Genomic DNA, 18,393 nt, shown 5'->3' on the forward strand with positions numbered 1-18,393 from the left:
CTCGTTCATAAGCCGAATTTTTTTTAGTAAAAATGGGAAGCATCAGAGAAGTGGGTCAGCTTATGAATGGGTATAGAGAGGGAGAGGTGGGACACATCCCCACCCCCCAACAGAGGGGGCAAGGAGAGGCAGCAGAGCCAGAAGGGAAGAGGCAGGGCCAGAATCTCTCCGCTTCTGGCCATGCTGCTCTCCCCCCAGCCTCCGAAACAGCTGCAGCTCTGGGACTGGCAGGCTGCAACCGTGCCACACGGCCCCGCCCCGCAGAGCAGGCTGTGGCCGCGCTGCTCGGTCTGGCCCGCCTGGGCAGGCTATGGCTGTGCTGCCCAGCCTGCTGGATTAGCTCTAGCCAGGCCAGAGACATCCTCTCCTGGCCTCCCCAGATTAAGGTGGAAAGGGATAGGATGGGAAGAGTGTGGGGGTCCTGGGCTAGGGGTGGGGTCATGTGGGGGGTGGTCACAGCGATTACTCCCCTGACCCCCAGCTTCTCCCCCCCAAAAAATGTCCCCACCAGTTGCTGTCCCGGCCTGTCAGGGTAAGCAGCTGGCGCATCGGGACACTTTGTTTACTTAGGTTTACCTCCGTGCCTGTGGACGCTCGAGGTAAACAAACCATCTCGGCCCGCCAGCGGCTTATCCGGGTGGCCCGGGAGCCAAAGTTTGCTGACCCCTGAATTATAGGGTCATCTTATGAATGTGTCATAAAAAAAATCCATTTTTACTTATCTATCTCGGAGGGGGTCAGCTTATAAATGAACCGGTTTATGATCAAGTATATTGGGGTAATCGACTTATGGACAAAGGTGCAGGAGCACGTAGCTGCAATGACCAAGAGCTCAATTCCCTATTCTCCACAGATTTTTATTTTATGTTTTTTTTTACTTGCAGATCCTCTTGGCACTTCCATAACTAAATCACACCGACAATTAATTGATTTATTAATGTCTGGGAAAATCTTTATTTCTGGAAAGTGGAAAAGATATCAGCAACATTACCCCAGATCAGACAACTGTTTGGTGTAGGATATGGCAAAAATGCATAAATTAATTAATATACACATTGATAAAAGACTCAGGTACTGTTTGAGATTGACTCCTTATAGTGACTGACTAGCAAGTTCCTGAGAGAATGCCCTTGTTGACTGTGATATACATTAAAAGGAGGCTGGAGTTCTAATCTCACCTCTGAAATTGACTCCATCATTTTCCTCGAGCAAGTAACTGTCTGCCTTAATTGCTCTTTCTGGAAACAAGTATATTACTAGCCATTGAGAATCCCTGTCTATCCCTCTCTCTTTCTATGTATCCCAATCCTCCCTTTTTAATCATCCCTACCCCTGCTCCACATTAGAATACTTCCTTATCCCAATAAAGCAACCAATGTCCTTGCAGCTGGCTCCCAAACTAAACTTGGCTATGTCCCCATTCTTGCATACTGCCCGCTCCCTCCTCAATTCACATGTACACTCCCAGCCAACCTGCCTCCACATTCTCAACCTAATGTTTGGGTTGGAGATTGGTAGCAGCAGAGAGGCAGTTTGCATAGGGCTTCTTATATGCAGGGAATCCGGTTTCTGGAAGCAGAGAGGTAGGGCAGCACAAGAAAAGAATCCTGATCTGCCTCTTCTTCCTACAGGGAAGCCTCCTGGGCTACCGAACCCCTTTTGAACGAATAAGTACAGAGATGAAATTCACCAATGGATTGGCAGTGACCTAAGGCGAAACAGGATCCTAACACATTTTACTGCAGAAATTCACTCCGAGAATTCTCACTGCTGCACTGCGGAGAGAGAACACCGCCAACCCAGTCGTACAACTTTATAGCTCATTAATCATTTCACCTGTTACACTTAGGTGCGGAGGCTCCCGTGCATAGAGGCTCACATGCATAGAGAAAGAGAAAGAGAGATTCATTCAAAACAAATGGCTCAAATTCTCCCTGCAATCAGAAACACAGAACTATCATTGCACCGTCTGCAACCATATATTATCTGCACCCTTCTGGTTCATTGGAAAGGGCACAGGTGTATGCTCATCAGAATCATCATCTTCAGATCACTGGTGATTAACCTGTGCCCCAAAATAACCTCTTGGAAATGTACAAGCTGTAACTAAAGCAGATTTTTTCTCCAGAATTTCGTTAAAGACCCTGGTTGAGAAAGTAATTGGCACCCTCTGGTGGGTTATTGTTACCATTGCTGGTAAGCAATCTCCCTGAAGAACTATCAAACACCATGACAGAAATAGCAGCAATTTTGTAGGGTAAAGAAATTACAGTAAAGTCACAGGAGCAGATTTGTGTTTAGAAGCAGAAATGCCAGAACCCCCTCATTATTGCCAAAGTGCTTCTGTCTATTGAAAATTCCCATCTTCCAATGCACTGAAAGTCCGCACAAGGGAAATCATATTAGTATTTGGGCACAAGACATTTGGAAAACTCCCAGCCTAGATTTGCACCTTTCCCTGGGTAAAAAAGCATGGCCGGATATTTATGACTATAACTTTGGCAGAATTGTTTTCTCATCGATCCAGCTCTTTCTGCAGAGACCATACACTGGATTACAAACTAGGATTATTATATATATATAAAGTTTTATAATAAGGCAAAATTAGAATGACAGGCATAATCCATTTCAAATATCAGTTTGACTTGATTGTCATGTAGGAACAAAGAATCCTGATGCCTGTCCATTCGTGCAGAAGATTATATAAACTACCCTAAGCGCTTGCTCATAAAAAGGGCATGTAACAACAGCACATATCACATGTCATGTTATGAAGGGCAGCAGGGCAAATATTATCAGACGGGGGGGGCACCTGTGCTCTCATTCTTTTCCATTTGTCAGTGGAGGCTTATGACTGGCAATATTGAGAATATTGTGGCTAGTACTCTGACAGCACAAGGACAGGAGAAGCAGGGATTATTTGAGTTTGTGGAATTGCATATTTCACAATCAGCATTTCATATTTGTAAAATACAGGTGTGGTTATTGTTCATTCAATGCACACCTTATAGCAGTGTTAGCTGGTTTTATTAATACTGGAAAGGTATTTAGAGATCCAATAAGAGGATGTGATAGATTATATAATGTAGGAGCAGTGTTCTTTGTTCAAAAATATTTTACCTTGTCCTTTGTCCTGTAAGATACTTACTTTTCCTCTTAACAGTCCAGTATTAGCAACAGTTTGGTATTTTTAACACTTTATTCAGATTCTTACAGTCACTTATCACCATGGTATGTGAGCACCTACTGGATTTGTCATCTCTGCTTCACAGATGGGGAAACTGAGGCATGGAGCAGTGAAGTGACTTGCCCAAAGTCACATCAGAAGTCTGTGGCAGGATTCTGCATCTTAACTACAAGACCATCTTTTTGCTCAAAATTTAGAACCTCTCTCTTACTATAAAGTATTTATCTGGGAAGCACAAAGATCACTATCTTCTAGATATTTATATACTCTCCTGCTTTTTACTTCATATCATTCCCCACTCAGCAATATATTCTTAGTGTGTTTGCAGGAGAAATGAACCATTTCACAACAGCTAATCTTTCATCACCAATAATCCTCTTCCCTGGAGAAAGTGCTTTGTGTGACCCAGATCTGAAGGGCTGTCATATCTAACTGTCTTTTAACACGCTATTTTTTCTGCTGCAAAAGACAATTGTAAATTTCCTCGAGGTTTCATCTCTTCGCAGTTTGACACCTGCTCAGCCACAAAGTGACATGAAGTTGAAGATTCAAATCAAACTGCAGCCTGTCCAGCAAATGAACAGAAACAAGCAAGCATGAGCCTTGCCAATCTTTAATGAGATCACATCACTACTTTCCTGCCAAATGTATTTGATCATGCTTCGTAAATCGTTTTAACTGGAGCAAAAAAAAAAAATTCTCTTCCTTGAATAATTATAGAATACGAATAACCGCTGGAGCTGCATGAACTTTTGGTCTCTGCGTGGGCTTCTGTTGAGCTCTGCCTGCCTTCAGCAAAGCTCTCCAAAGTTTTACTTACAAAAATTCACTTCTGAGAACCCCTGATGCTCAGAAATATAGAAGCTCTATTTATGGCTGAAATAAATTCAAAACTTGTCAGTCTTTTTCCTCAATAGGAGAAGGAAGTGGAGAACAGTGGGGACAACTGTTTGTTAGAGTCGATTTATTTAACCATTTCCCACTCATAAAAGGATTTGGGGGGAGGAGCAAGAAGGCGGAAGTGGGGTAGGACTATTCCCAAACCTCTCAGAATCATTTTTCTTGGAGGTCCTGTTTGGGGCAAGGTCAGGCAGCCCACTTCTCCTACCCACAGACAGGATGGCAGAAGCAGTAGTTTTAAGTTAGTGACTGTGCCTAGTAAACCCACAACTGGACAACAGTACTGCAACTCAAATTCATCCTTCCTGAAGTATGAGGAGTGGAATTGGAGAAACTGGGTCAGGTTTCAGGAGAGACCTCATTCAGTGAGGCACTAGGGGGCTCAAGAAAGTCAGCAGAGAGAAGACAAGCTGCTCTCCCTCTCACACTGTAAAGACCTCAGCATATAACATTGGTCACTCAGGATCCTTAATAAAGATAACTTTCCTATAACTCTGCCTGCCTAATACATTACTCGTGAGTAGTGAAATGCTTCCATGAAATCTGGGGCTGCCCCTGTATTTTTACCATGCTTCGAAAATTTGGCAGCTCAGGTGATTTGCCACTGGGGTTTCAGAGGGAAAATGTCATCTAGGGTGTAAATATTGGGGCAGACTCTGATAAAGGAACTACAATGCAGAAGACAAGTAGAGTGGTTACTGGATCCTAACACCATCTAACTGTTGCTATTATGACTAGAGCAGAACAGTGAGCCTCCCAGCCACCACCATCAAGAGCACCACCTACTGGGAAGAGAATGACCTCCACAGAGATCAACCTTCCACTAAAGGATCATCTAGAGATGTACTGCTGCTCCCAGAAGAAATCATCTGCTGGGAGAAGTAGGAAGCCAGCCACCTGTCAAAGATGGCTTTCTGCAGAGTGTCAAATGTAGGGAAGAGAGGAAATGTTGCAGAGAAAGATGATATGGAAGAACTAGGTTTGGAGATTCAAATCAATTTTGCATTAGCATCTGAAGTTTCGTATGGATTCCAGCTTACTCTATACTGAAATTTGTGAAGTTTTAATTAGGTTGCTCTAATGTTGTCACTTGTACCATCTCTGCTATAAACTCTTATTACATCTTAAATGTGCTTTTGAGTGCTTGACTATATTTTAAGGTATTTTTATTGTATGTCATTGTACCTCAATTGCACTGAAAGCAATTAAGATATAAATGAGATGTAAGTACCTGTCCTCTTAAGTTGCCTATAGTACCATCCACATCTATTACAATGTGTACATACTGTTAATAAATAATAAAAGCAATATAATTAAAAACCCATTCCTTCATACAGAAACAACTGTGTGAACAAGTAACCTTATCACAAACAACCAAAGAACTACCTCTCTTCTCAGTATATATAAAAACTAGGTCTGTCAAGTGATTAAAAAAATTAATCATAGAATCATAGAATATCAGGGTTGGAAGGGACCTCAGGACGTCATCTAGTCCAACTCCTTGCTCAAAGCAGGACCAATCCCCAATTAAATCATCCCAGCCAGGGATTTGTCAAGCCTGACCTTAAAAACTTCTAAGGAAGGAGATCATGATTAATCATGCTGTTAAACAATAATAGAATACCATTTATTTAAATATTTTTGGATGTTTTCTACATTTTCAAATATACTGATTTCAATTACAACACAGAATACAAAGTGTACAGTGCTCACTTTATATTTATTTTTTATTACAAATATTTGCACTTTAAAAAAACAAAAGAAATAGTATTTTTCAATTCCCTCATTACAAGTACTCTAGTGCAATCTCTTTATCATGAAAGTTGAACTTACAATTGTAGAATTATGTACAAAAGAAATAACTGCATTAAAAAATAAAACAATGAAAAACTTTATTGCCCACAAGTCCACTCAGTCCTACTTCTTGTTCAGCCAATTGCTCAGCCAAGTTTCTTTACATTTGCAGGAGATAATGCTGCCCGCTTCTTGTTTACATGGTCACCTGAAAGTGAGAACAGGTGTTTGCATGGCACTGTTGTAGCCAGTTTTGCAAGATATTTACATGCCAGATGTGCTAAAGATTTATATGTCCCATCATCTTCAACCACCATTCCAGAGGACATGCATCCATGTTGATGATGGGTTCTGCTCAATAACGATTTAAAACAGTGTGGACCAATGCATGTTCATTTTCATCATCTGAGTCAGACGCCACCAGCAGAAGATTGCTTTTCTTTTTTGGTGGTTTGGGTGCTGTAAGCGGCATCAGAGTGTTTCTCTTTTAAGACATCTGAAAGCATTCTCCACACCCCATCCTGATCAGATTTTGGAAGGCACTTCAGATTCTTAAACCTTGGGTCGAGTGCTGTATCTATCCTTAGAAATCTCACATTGGTACCCTTTTTGCTTTTTATCAAATCTGCAGTGAAAGTATTCTTAAAATGAACAACATGTGCTGGGTCATCATCCAAGATAGCTATAACATGAAATATATGGCAGAATGTGGGTAAAACAGAGCAGGAGGCATACAATTCTCCCCCAAGGTGTTCAGTCACAAATTTAATTAGTGCATTACTTTTTTAACAAGCGTCATCAACTCAGAAGCATGTCCTCTGGAATGGTGGCCGAAGCATGAAGGGGCATATGGATGTTTAGCATATCTGGCATGTAGATACCTTGCAATGCCAGCTACAAAAGTCCCATGTGAATGGCTGTTCTCACTTTCAGGTGACATTGCAAATAAGAAGCAGGCAGCAGTATCTCCCGTAAATGTAAACAAACTTGTTTGTCTTAATGGTTGGCTGAACAAGAAGTAGGACTGTGTGGATATGTAGGCTCTAAAGATTTACATTGTTTTGGGGGGGGGGGAGGGGGTTGAGTGCAGTGTACCAAAAAAAATCTACATTTGTAAGTTACACTTTCACAATAAAGAGTTTGCACTACAGTACTTCTATGAGGTGAATTGAAAAATACTATTTCTTTTATCATTTTATAGTGCAAATGCTTGTAATAAAAATAATAATATAAAGTAAGTACTGTACACTTTGTATTCGGTTTTGTAATTTAAGTCAATGTATTTGAAAATGTAGAAAAATAACCAAAAATATTTAATAAATTTCAATTGGGATTCTATTATTTAACAGTGCAATTAAAACTGTGATTAATCACGATTAATTATTTTAATCATGATTTTTTTTCAGTTAATCGCATGAGTTAACTGCAATTAATCAGCAGCCCTAATAAAATGAGCTTGTGAGATTTTGGAGACATTGAATCTGAACCTGAACTCCAGTCTCCATGCCTGCTTCTAGGTATACATTTGCTGTGCCTAAAGAACAGTATATGAAACACTGCTTCGGTTCTGGTTTGTCAAGACGTCTCAAATTGATAATGGGAACCTGAGGACTTGGTGCACCTGGATGTAGCTTGAAGGAGCAGTGGAATGGGATGCCAGCACTCGGCAGGCTACATGACCCAGTGGTAGCACACTTAGTGCCGCCGCCCAGCAGGCAGGTCTTTTGGTGTAGTTCCTCTCTTTACCAGAGGGAGAGTGAGGTAGGCATGAGGCTTATGCCCCTCCTGCAGCAGCGGCAGTTGACAGGAGATCCTGGGCCCTCCCACTACACCAGGCTCCAACCCAGGGCCTAAGAGGGTTAGTGTCCGACACACTACTGTGCCTTCTGAGCCCTCCCTGGGTCACTTCCAACCATCTACTTTCCTCCCCCAGCTCCAAGTCTAGAATAAGAAATAAGAAAAGGAAAAGATAACTAAGCCATCAGCCCCAACCAGGCTCAGCGTACAGCCTTATTCCTCTCAGTAAGGCTTCTCTAGTACTTTTGTCTAGCAGCCCTCAGGGTAGATCTGTCTTCCTCCCCAACCTTCCCTCTTCTGAGTGGAGTTGCTCCCTTTTCAACTGCTTCTCCGGTTGGAGCATGCTCTGCAGGTCTGGAGGGGCTGGGCTACCTGGGACCAGTGTCGTTCTTTAACCGCTTTCAGGCCCAGCGTGGGGTTTATACACCCCATAAGACACATATAGAATGCCAGCATTCCTGCAGAGATGGAGAGAAATATCCTGCTTTGTTTTGGTTAGTGGGTTGGAGCAGGGGTAGATTTTGTGAGCAATTTTCGACAACATTAATACTAGGTATTTGAATATATATATTCAATTACAGATACATTTTTGTACCTGTGACTGATGAGAAACATGCTAATTCATATGGACCCAGTGGTTTTGGTGAACTTCTACTTATACTATGACAGAACATTACTTGCCAATGGACAAATATTGTACTATAAATATATTAAGAATTTTTTGTTTTGTTTTTTGTGGGAGGGTTAATTTTTGTTTAGAAAATTCATAAAATCTTGTAAAATACAGGAAACTGCACCTACGATTTCCTGAATTAGGACTCTCACCACCCATATCCTATTTAACATTTTTATTTGACATTAAACTAACTCCACTTTCTTCAAAAATATAAAAATCAGTAAATATGGAAATGTAAGAGGGTAGGAAGATAAAAATATTTGTGTACATAATCCCTATTTTGGAAAAGTATTATAAGAGATAGTAGTGATTAGGGCTGATAGAATTTTTTTTTTAATAAAAAATGCCCTATTTTGAAAAAGGAAATTTTCTTGTTTCATGAAAGATTTCAAGTTTTTGAAGTTTTTCTATTCTTTTCAACGGAATTTTAAAAAATGCACATTTTGGGGTTTATTATTGTTTCTTTTTTCACCTCTTCCTATCCCTCCCCTTTCCTTTCTGAATGACAAAATTGGAAGAGGAAAAATAGGGTGGGAGGACCCAAAACAAACAAAATTGACCATTTTTGAATGAAGCCACTGGTGTGGATGGGCAATTATTATAAAAGCACAGACATTGGTAGAGAGTTGTAGCCTGGCTATACATTTCTAAAGTTTGTTTTAAATGTTCTATATATTGGTGTGCACTATCACTTTGTGCTGAATTTTCACCGACAGCGAAGCCCCAGTTAAGCAATATATGGCTGCATAGTCCCAGGAGCAAAGCAGAAACTAGATTGCTTCACAATCTGTTTCCAGTATCCATGCTGCGTCAGTAAAGGGAAAGACCTATGGTTCTCCCTGCCCACCTGTGTGGTAGGGGCAGTAGCCGCCTGACATCTTCTGCTCTCCCCTGTGCATGTTGCAGCAATGTAGGTAGCTTGCCCATGAGCAAAAGGGGCTCTCTTATACCACAGTGCAGGAGCACAATGCTTCACACTGGAGCCTTTTGAAGAGTCTATAGATCCTTTTAGAAAAGGTGTAGCTAGCAAGTCTTTTTTCTCCCATTCCATCTGCATCCCATAACCAGAGTTGCCTTAATATCTCACCTCCACATTGTAACAGTATGTCATGACAACATCTGTGAGGTTCTCTCTGCTGTAATGACCTATCGAACCAGTGCTGTTACTACTGGTGCCAGAAGAGTAGAGTACCATGCGTGAATTGGGAGGCGGGTACGCCAAGGCCACATTTCACACTGATGCTGGTTCAGAAGAAGTTGGAACGTATTGTACCATCCCTTTCTCTCCCCCCCCCCCCGCCCCGCCCCAGTTTGAGCACTGGAATGTCCTGATCATAAGTAAAAGTGTTTATTTCAAATATGTTCAAGGCATATGTCTATCTTTATTAGATTCACAGCCGTGCAGCTCCCTGAGGGATAGGTCTTCCTACAGCTCAAGAATGTGGGTTGCCATCTTGTGACAGGTACAATCTGGCTCCCATATGTTTCATGGAAGACCACACCAAAAAAACCCAAAAAAACCCTGTATCCACACTTCAAACATCAAATGCTGAAGTGTCAAAAGAGTCACCTAACAGCCTGAAGCACTTGGCATGATCACTTGGAAAAAGAACGCTGTACTGAAGAGCCAAATGGGGTGATAATTACTGTCAAAAAGCCTGAGTGAAGGAGCCACACATAATGGCACTTCCTCACCCTAAACACAGAATCATAGAATCATAGGACTGGAAGAGACCTCAAGAGGTCATCTAATCCAGTCCCCTGTACTCATGGCAGGACTAAGTTTTATCTAGACCATCCTTGACAGATGTTTGTCTAACCTGCTCTTAAAAATATCCAGTGACGGAGATTCCACAACGCCCTGGGCAATTTATTCCAGTGCTTAACTACTCTGATAGTTAGGAAGTACATTGGTTCCTAATGTTCAACCTAACCTGCTCTTGCTACAATTTAAGCTCATTGATTCTTGTCCTATCCTCAGAGGTTAATGAGAACATTTTTTCTCCCTCCTCCTTGTAACAACCTTTTATGTACTTGAAAACTGTTATCATGTCCCCCACTCAGTCTTCTCTTCTCCAGACTAAACAAGCCCAATTTTTTTCAATCTTCCCTCAAAGGGCATGTTTTCTAGACCTTTAATCATTTTTGTTGCTCTTCTCTGGACTGTCTCCAATTTTTCCACATCTTTCCTGAAATGTGGCACCCAGAACTGGACAGAATACTTCAGAGTGGAGTAGAGAGGAAAAATTACTTCTCGTGTCCTGCTTACAACACTCCTGCTAATACATCCCAGAATGACGTTTGCTTTTCCTGCAACAGTGTTACACTGTTGACTCATATTTAGCTTGGGATCCACTATGACCCCCAGATCCCTCTCTGCAATACTCCTTCCTAGGCAGTCATTTCCCATTTTGTATGTGTGCAACGGATTGTTCCTTTCTAAGTGGAGTATTTTGCATTTGCCCTTATTGAATTTCATCCTATTTACTTTAGACCATTTCTGCAGTTTGTCCAGATCATTTTGAATATTAATTCTATCCTCCAAAGCGCTTGCAACCCCTCCCATCTTGGTATCATACACAAACTTTTAAAAAGTACTCTCTACGACATTATCTAAATCATTGATGAAAATATTGAACAGAACTGGACCCAGCAGTGATCCCTGCAAGACTCCAATTGATTTTCCCTTCCTGCTAGACTGTGAACCACTGATAACTACTCTCTGGGAATAGTTTTCCAACCAGTTATACACTCACCTTACAGTAGCTCCATCTAGGCTGTATTTACCTAGTTTGTTTATGAGAAGGTCATGCGAGACAGTATCAAAAGCCTTGATAGAGCATTTGAGATTGTTCAGAGAGGTGCATGAGTGCTTCCTGGGAAATACCATTACAGCACAATAAGCCAGGGCACATCGCCACATAGACTCATAGACTCAGACTTATAGATTTTAACGTCAGAAGGGACTATTGTGATCATCTAGTCTGGCCTCCTGCACATCACAGGCCACAGAATCTCACCCACCTACTCCTGTAATAGACCCATAACCTCTGACTGAGTTACCTAAGTCCTCAAATCAGGGTTTGAAGACTTACAAAGAATTCACCATTTACACTAGTTTAAACTAGCAAGTGACCCATCACATCAATGACTTTCACATCCAATGCTGCTATATGTTGATTCTGGTTTTGATTTAATGGGGTATACAGTTGGCTTTATTATACTGAAATATTCCATGTGAGATACAGCAGTCCGAAAGGGGAAGAAGATATTTATTTCACCCACAGCTACACATTATCTGAGCCCTCTTGTGGTGATGTGTGTACATATGAGTAAAGGCAATTGGGAAGTTAATGTTAGCTAGCTGGAGCAGGAGAACAAGAAAAGAGACCAGTCACTAATTATCACTAAACACTGACCAAGTGGTGGGGAAATGAGGGTATATGCAAATCCTTTCCACACCCAAATACATCACACTCCGACAGGGTAGTCGGACAGAAACAGGATTTGACATGAGATCCTCTCCATGAGAGGACATCTAGCCTGACATTTCTCTGAAAGGAATATTTATTCAAAGGACTACAGATCTTTCCTATAAAAAGTTCCCATTCCTTGCCAATAGATGTCTCTGTTATACTTTGTAAAGCAGAGTCATTACATGATTTTTCAATTTTTACAAAATTCTGCTTAAAGCCATTGTCCTCCCTTACAAAAGTAGTTTGGAGGAATGAACTTTTGCAATTTTAAGGGGAGCTCTTAGAATCATACTATCACAGGCTATGTCTACACTACAAAGTTAGGTCAACTTCATGTAAGTTGACATCAAGCCTCCGATTTAAGCAAGTCGATCTTGCATGTCCACACTATGCTCATTGTGTCGGTGGAGTGCATCCTTACTAGCAGGGCTTGCATCGACACACACAGTGCTGCACTGTGGGTAGCTATCCCAAAGTGTATGTAGCTGAGTGGAATTTTGGGTTGCAATGCCTTATGGGACCAAAACATTGGTGCGGGTGGTTATGGGAACATGGTGTTAGCCTTCCATGATGCACTTACCTCCCTCCCTTCCTCCCTGGAATCAAAAGGCAAACAAACCAAGCCTTTTTCACAAGCCTGGGTTACCTGCACGGACAGCATAGAACCATAAGCATGGACCGTGCTCAGATGTACACTGATGTTGTGAGCAGTACAAACACCTCACGCCTTATCCTGCAGTGTTTATACAGATGATACAGGAGCTGCCGTGCGGAACAATATGGTGCCACGCAAGTAGCCCTTTCCCCTAGCAATCTGGATGGTGCTTGCGGACAGGTACCAATGTAAAGCCCCCGAGACAGTCTGGCTTTTTTACAAAAGCGACACCAGGTTGGCGGGGAAGGGGAGGTGGGGGGGAGGGGAGAGGGGGAAGGAGACAAACAGGAAGCCACCACACATGTCCTTTTTTTTTTAATGCTGCTTGCAATACACGGTGATCCCATCCAACCACAACCACGGCATGTGTGAGAAAGCATGGTTGTGGGATCCAAATGTCACCCAAAAGGGGGATGGTGGGACGGATTACTTTTTGAACTGTTTGCGGTTTAAGAGCTAGCATTGAAAACTTCCCCTGTTTCCCCCAGATATGCCCCAGACTCTCCTGAGGATTATTACGGAGATGTTTATTTTACCATGTTATCTCCCCTTTGGCCATTTTGTTTTCACTAGGTTGTTGTTGGCCTCCATATTGGGACCTTCCTTCATGGAGCATTTGGCAACCTTTTCCCCCAAAGAGTGGGAAAGGAGAGGGTCAGGTGACCAATAATCTGCCTGGCAACAGGAAATAACTTAAAGGGAGTTCACCCATCCCTCAGGGCTGTCCATCAGAGTGACAGTCAGGTGCCCATATGCACAGATACGAGCCTCACGTCAGACTCAGACTCGTGGTATTCCATCTTATTCCACCTGGTTTCCTATTTGTGCTTACTTGCACACATCTGTGATTCCCTCAGTCATCAGTCCACATACCACACTCAGGATGGCATGTCAAGTATTGAAGAATGAAGATAAGAAGATTGGCCACTTAACTGTGTGACATCCTCGCGTGTTCGAGTGTCCTGTGTTCCTGATCCCACGTCCTGTGGTCCTGCTCCTCATTCCCTTCAGTGGCTATCCTACAAGAAATGGTATTGTAATAACCCTTTATTGTTTAGCCATTTTCCTTAGTGTATGTAAAGGGTTTGGGGGCTCTGGGCTTTATGCCCACAGTTATATATGTTAACACCCGAGTAGCTCTGTAGTTATTGTTTATGTCTTGGCTGGTGTCCTTGCTTAGTATTTTACCTGTTCTCTGTTTGTTTAATAAATCTTATTTGTTTGCACCCTGTCCACTGGTAAGTTTTCTTTCACTAATTTAAACACTGTTGAACAGATAGCGGGGGTGGGGGGAGGCTTCTGATTAGCCAGTGTTCAGGCTAGCAGGTAACAGAGGCAGCAAGCAAGCAGATGCTGCAAGCATCTGGGTACAGACCTGGTCCTTATGCTGCAATGCTGTGTGCTGCAATGATGCCAGCAGAGTTAATACTGGAGTGGCGCAGGAAAGTGTCTTACCGTGGTGGATGAAATAAGGCAGCTCTTCCCAGAAACCTCCTGCAAAGGATTGCAGAGTACCTCCATGAAAGTTTCCTAGAGATCTCCATGGAGGATTCCTGGGCCATCCCTGTGCACATTAACAGTCTTTTATGGAGAGCACCCTCCTTGTAGCTGGAGTGGTCACCAATACCCACTACACCTACTTTTTTGTTCATATTAAAACATAAAAAATAATAGCATGTAATCCTACATGTTTGACTGGAAATGTGCACTCACCAGAGGTGCCTTCCACAGCATCACACTCCACTGCCAAGTGATCCTGTGAAGGGATGGGCTCCAGGGTTAAAAATTGTCCTTGGCTGTCAGGGGGAATGGATCCTCCGCTTGCCTGCCTCACATTCTCCTCCTCCTCCTCCTCGTCTTCCTCGTCAACAATGTCCTCCTTGTTGTTGCGCAAGGTTGCCTGGGAGGTCTCCACGGAGTGTTTTGGGGTCGCGGCCAAGAATTGCATGCACCTCCTCATAAAAGCAGCATGTTTGTGGAGCAGAACCAGAACAACTGTTCACCTCCCTACATCTCCTGTCTGGAGTCTGTACAGCCCCGCCAGAGGACAGAGTGAATTGAAATCAAAATAGAGTATTTAGTTTCAACTTTTTCATTTTATTTTGTGCTCATTTTTAATGTTTACTGTAACTTATAATTAATGTTAATATATTTAATATTTTATGTTTATACATACATAAGATTTTATATTGTAATATTCCCACAGCATCAAAATGAAATATTTTGATAAGATCATTTCAGTGTTCACAAATCAAAATATTTCAGAATTCCCATTCTGAGAAATATTTTGAGACTTTCACTTTTCATACTGATTAAAGATGAGCATCATCATGTCATCCCCTCCATACACTTATCAAGCTCGGTCTTAAAACAAGTTAGGTGTTTTGCTCCCACTACTCCCCTTAGAAGGCTGTTCGACTACTTGACTCCTGTGATGGTTAGAAACCTTCATCAAGTCTAAATTTATTGATAGGCAATTTATATCCATTTGTTCTTGTGCCAACATTTGCCCATAACTTAAATAATTCCTGTCCTTCCCTGGTGTTTATCCCTCTGATGTATATATAGAGAGCAACCATATTGCTCCTCATCCTTCATTTTGTTAGGCTAAAACAAGCCAAGCTCCTGAAGACTCCTTTAATTGGGCAGGTACTCCATTCCTCTGTTAATCCCAGTAGCTCTTCTCTGTACCTTTTTGAATTAATCTTTCTTAAACATGGAAAACCAGAATACCGACAGTATTCCAGATGAGGTATCTCCAGTATCTTGTATAATGGTAATAACACTTCTCTATCTCTACTGGAAATACCTGGCCTGATGCATCCTAGGCATTGCATTAGCCTTTTTCATGGCTGCATCACACTGGAGGCTCATAATCATCCTTGTGTGAGTCTGTAAGTCTATGTTCAATGGTCCTTGGGCAGAAGCTATAGTCCGTTCTGTTCTGTTCACCTTATGTTCTTATATTGTGGCCATCACCGTAGTATCAGCAAAGTGGACATGGTTGCCTAAATTGTATGTTCAAACCAGGAAGTAAGATGGTAAAATCAGAGCTTGTGTCTACTCAGGAACAGCAGTTATTGAGCTTATGAGAATTCAGCTTTGTGTGAGCCATGAAGCATGTTGATTAGCGATATCACAGGACTAATCAAAACGACTACTGGTTGATAGATTCATGGATGCCAATCCATAGCAGAATACCCCAGTGCCGCTGTGAATCAGTGTGACCACAGCATCCCTTGGTGGGCAGCACCTTTTTGAGCATAGCGAGTTGGATGACAGTGACTCCCACTATAGGAATGATAATATAGTTCTTTATAGCATTTATCCTCCAAATGGTCTCAGGGTACACACAATTATTTAAACCATGCAGAACACAGAATCCAGATCACCTGACTCCTAGCTCTCTGCTTTAACTATTACTATGCTTCATCTTGTACTACAACATAGTGGCTTCCCCTACTATCCTACACAAAGACATGATTGCAGCATATGCAGATCTTTGTTCCAAACCTCTGTTTCACAGGCATATCAACATGTTTTGACTATTTGAAAACACAGAACTACACAACGGAATGAGGAGCCTTAGCCCTGGCACAGGACAGCAACTGGTTACTGAAGATGTCCACATAGCCTGCAGTGTATGGGAGGTATTGGAACACCATGCATAACAGTAGCCAATGACGGACAGTTGCCAGCCTGTCACCCGAAAACAGCTCCCCGCCTGAACAATAGCTACTCGCAAAGCAAATATCACCAAACATCTAATAGGTTCCTAACTTACTACTGAATGGCATCGGTGGTCAAATCCACAGATCCAGCTGCATGTGACTGTGGAGGCCACTAATCCCGTAATATAAGTAGTGGATGGGTGGATGTGGAGGGGAAGGCTGCCTCTTTCTCTGCCCTTGTCTCTGACTGGCCCTCATGAGACTAGAGGAGAAGGGTGAAGCGTGTAATTGCACCTTGCTACTTTCCTGACTAAAATAATTGTTTGCTTTTTATTTTTATTTGTAAAACCTTGCTAGTGCTGCAGGGCTGACACACATCTTGGGGATTGAGCTAGATTCTGTATCTGGCTTACATAACTTCAACAGAATTTTTAATTGTGTTCTGGTTGCAAAGTCCTTATTCTTAGTGATGCAGGAGCCATAAAAACTCAGCTTGATTTCCACAACTCAAACTGAGTTTGCAAGCATTGGCAGTTAGAGAAGCCATCCTTTAACTTATAAATAGAGCAGATCTGAGCTGAAAATCATTGAGAAATAACAAACATGGAACTCAAAGGCATTTTAGAGAGTCACTTTCCAGACCACACTTTAATGTCAATCAAGTGCATTTTTATGTTGAAAAAGAACAGCTTAACATACCATCTGTTACTTTTAATAGCAAATGAGCAACATGAGTTGTAGTTAATACTGTTGATGTAAAAGTAAAAGGGGAAAATTATAAAACTCCATACTGACAGATATAAACACACTTCAAAATATGAATGAGCTCAATTGACACAATGTGCAACTTTTAACAGCCAGCTGTTCTTGAACGATAAGAGAACTGCAGAATTTTAACAAAACACGTGCCAGAGGAATGCAGGCTCACCCTCCGGACCCACACGTTGAGCTGCGACACATTTCCTACCTACAGTAAACAAATAGTGACACACCCATTTAATCCTTACCATAATAACTTACAGAGAAAATGATGGTGGTTTTTTTTTTTTTTTTTTTTTGGTTCTTTGGGTTTTTTTGGCATTGAATTGCGACACATAGCACAGTCTGACAATAGGGATGAAATTGTCATCACTGAATTATATATCTATAGAAAAGATAGCAATGCTGTTAAAATCTTTTCTTGATCACAAAGATGTTCTGGAAGAAAAAATATTTATTAAAGTTTCAGGCTTGTTCTGTTTTGAGACTATTCATAACTTAGGCACCTGTCCTGCAAACACTCATGCATATGCCTAACTTTACTCAAGCAACTAGTCCTATTAATTACTGGCATGAACAGGAGTGCAAGTAGGGAGGTACCTTCTAGTATCTTGTACCTGCAAGATATTTCTAGCTGATATAGGGTACCAGAAAGACATGGGGCCAGCCTCCTCCATCCCCCCCACCCCCCCGCCCACCAAAGCACATGTGTGTGGAGAGGGGGTGAGGGGGGAGCGGCGCTGCGCTCTGCTCCTTAAAGGAGTAGAACATGGCTAGGGAGGGCATTCATTCATTCTTTATGGCTTTAACAGCACAATACAAGGCTTTATTTAAGTTTGTTAGCATATGTATTGTGCTGTTTTACATTGGTCAGGAGTCCTCAAGAGGGGAGAGGATTTAAATTATTATAGGCCATAATCCTGCAGAGATACATGCCTACATTTACATCCTGTGATTAAGTCAATGGGAGTACTCATAGTATGCACATTTAAGCATGTTCATAAGTCTTTGCATAGTAAAGGCATAGTTTAGGGAGCTTGTTTCATTGTTTTTTCTTCTTGAGAAATCTCTAGCTTCTGTTCTTGCCTATTATCATCTATAAAATGTCCTTGCTTAGGAACAATATAAAGAGGGTTGGATGTTTTTATTAATTATTGTTATTAATGATATTTTGATCATGTAGGTGGGGAAAGGTAGCTGCATGTGTTTATTTGTATTATTTATTTTTAACATTTATCAAAAATACCCAGAACCTTGATACTTTATTTGTTGTATAATTTGAAATAATAAAGTATAGAAAGTTTATAGTCTGTTGTTTCACCCTGTGCAGATTTCAGTGGAAATGCACAAGGAATAAGCCAGCACAGGATTTTGCTCATTGTGCTATAGTATTCACCATTCATTACAGCCCTAATCAGAAGACAGATGGCTAAATTATGGTCTCAATTATTCCTTTGCAACCCCCCTTAAGCCAACCT

At 41.6% G+C, this 18,393-nt stretch overlaps 1 long non-coding RNA gene across 1 annotated transcript; it reads right to left on the reverse strand.

The window, feature by feature from the left end:
• Positions 1-6,473: 6,473 nt before the first annotated feature.
• LOC122464263 lies at positions 6,474-15,172 on the reverse strand. Its single transcript, XR_006288209.1, has 3 exons — positions 15,003-15,172; positions 13,250-13,253; positions 6,474-6,486 (listed from the first exon to the last, which is right to left on the reverse strand). It is a non-coding gene; the product is annotated as an uncharacterized LOC122464263 (long non-coding RNA).
• Positions 15,173-18,393: the final 3,221 nt, after the last annotated feature.

The sequence above is a fragment of the Chelonia mydas genome, chromosome 2 (assembly GCF_015237465.2).
Source record: "Chelonia mydas isolate rCheMyd1 chromosome 2, rCheMyd1.pri.v2, whole genome shotgun sequence".
Lineage (NCBI taxonomy): Eukaryota > Metazoa > Chordata > Testudines > Cheloniidae > Chelonia > Chelonia mydas.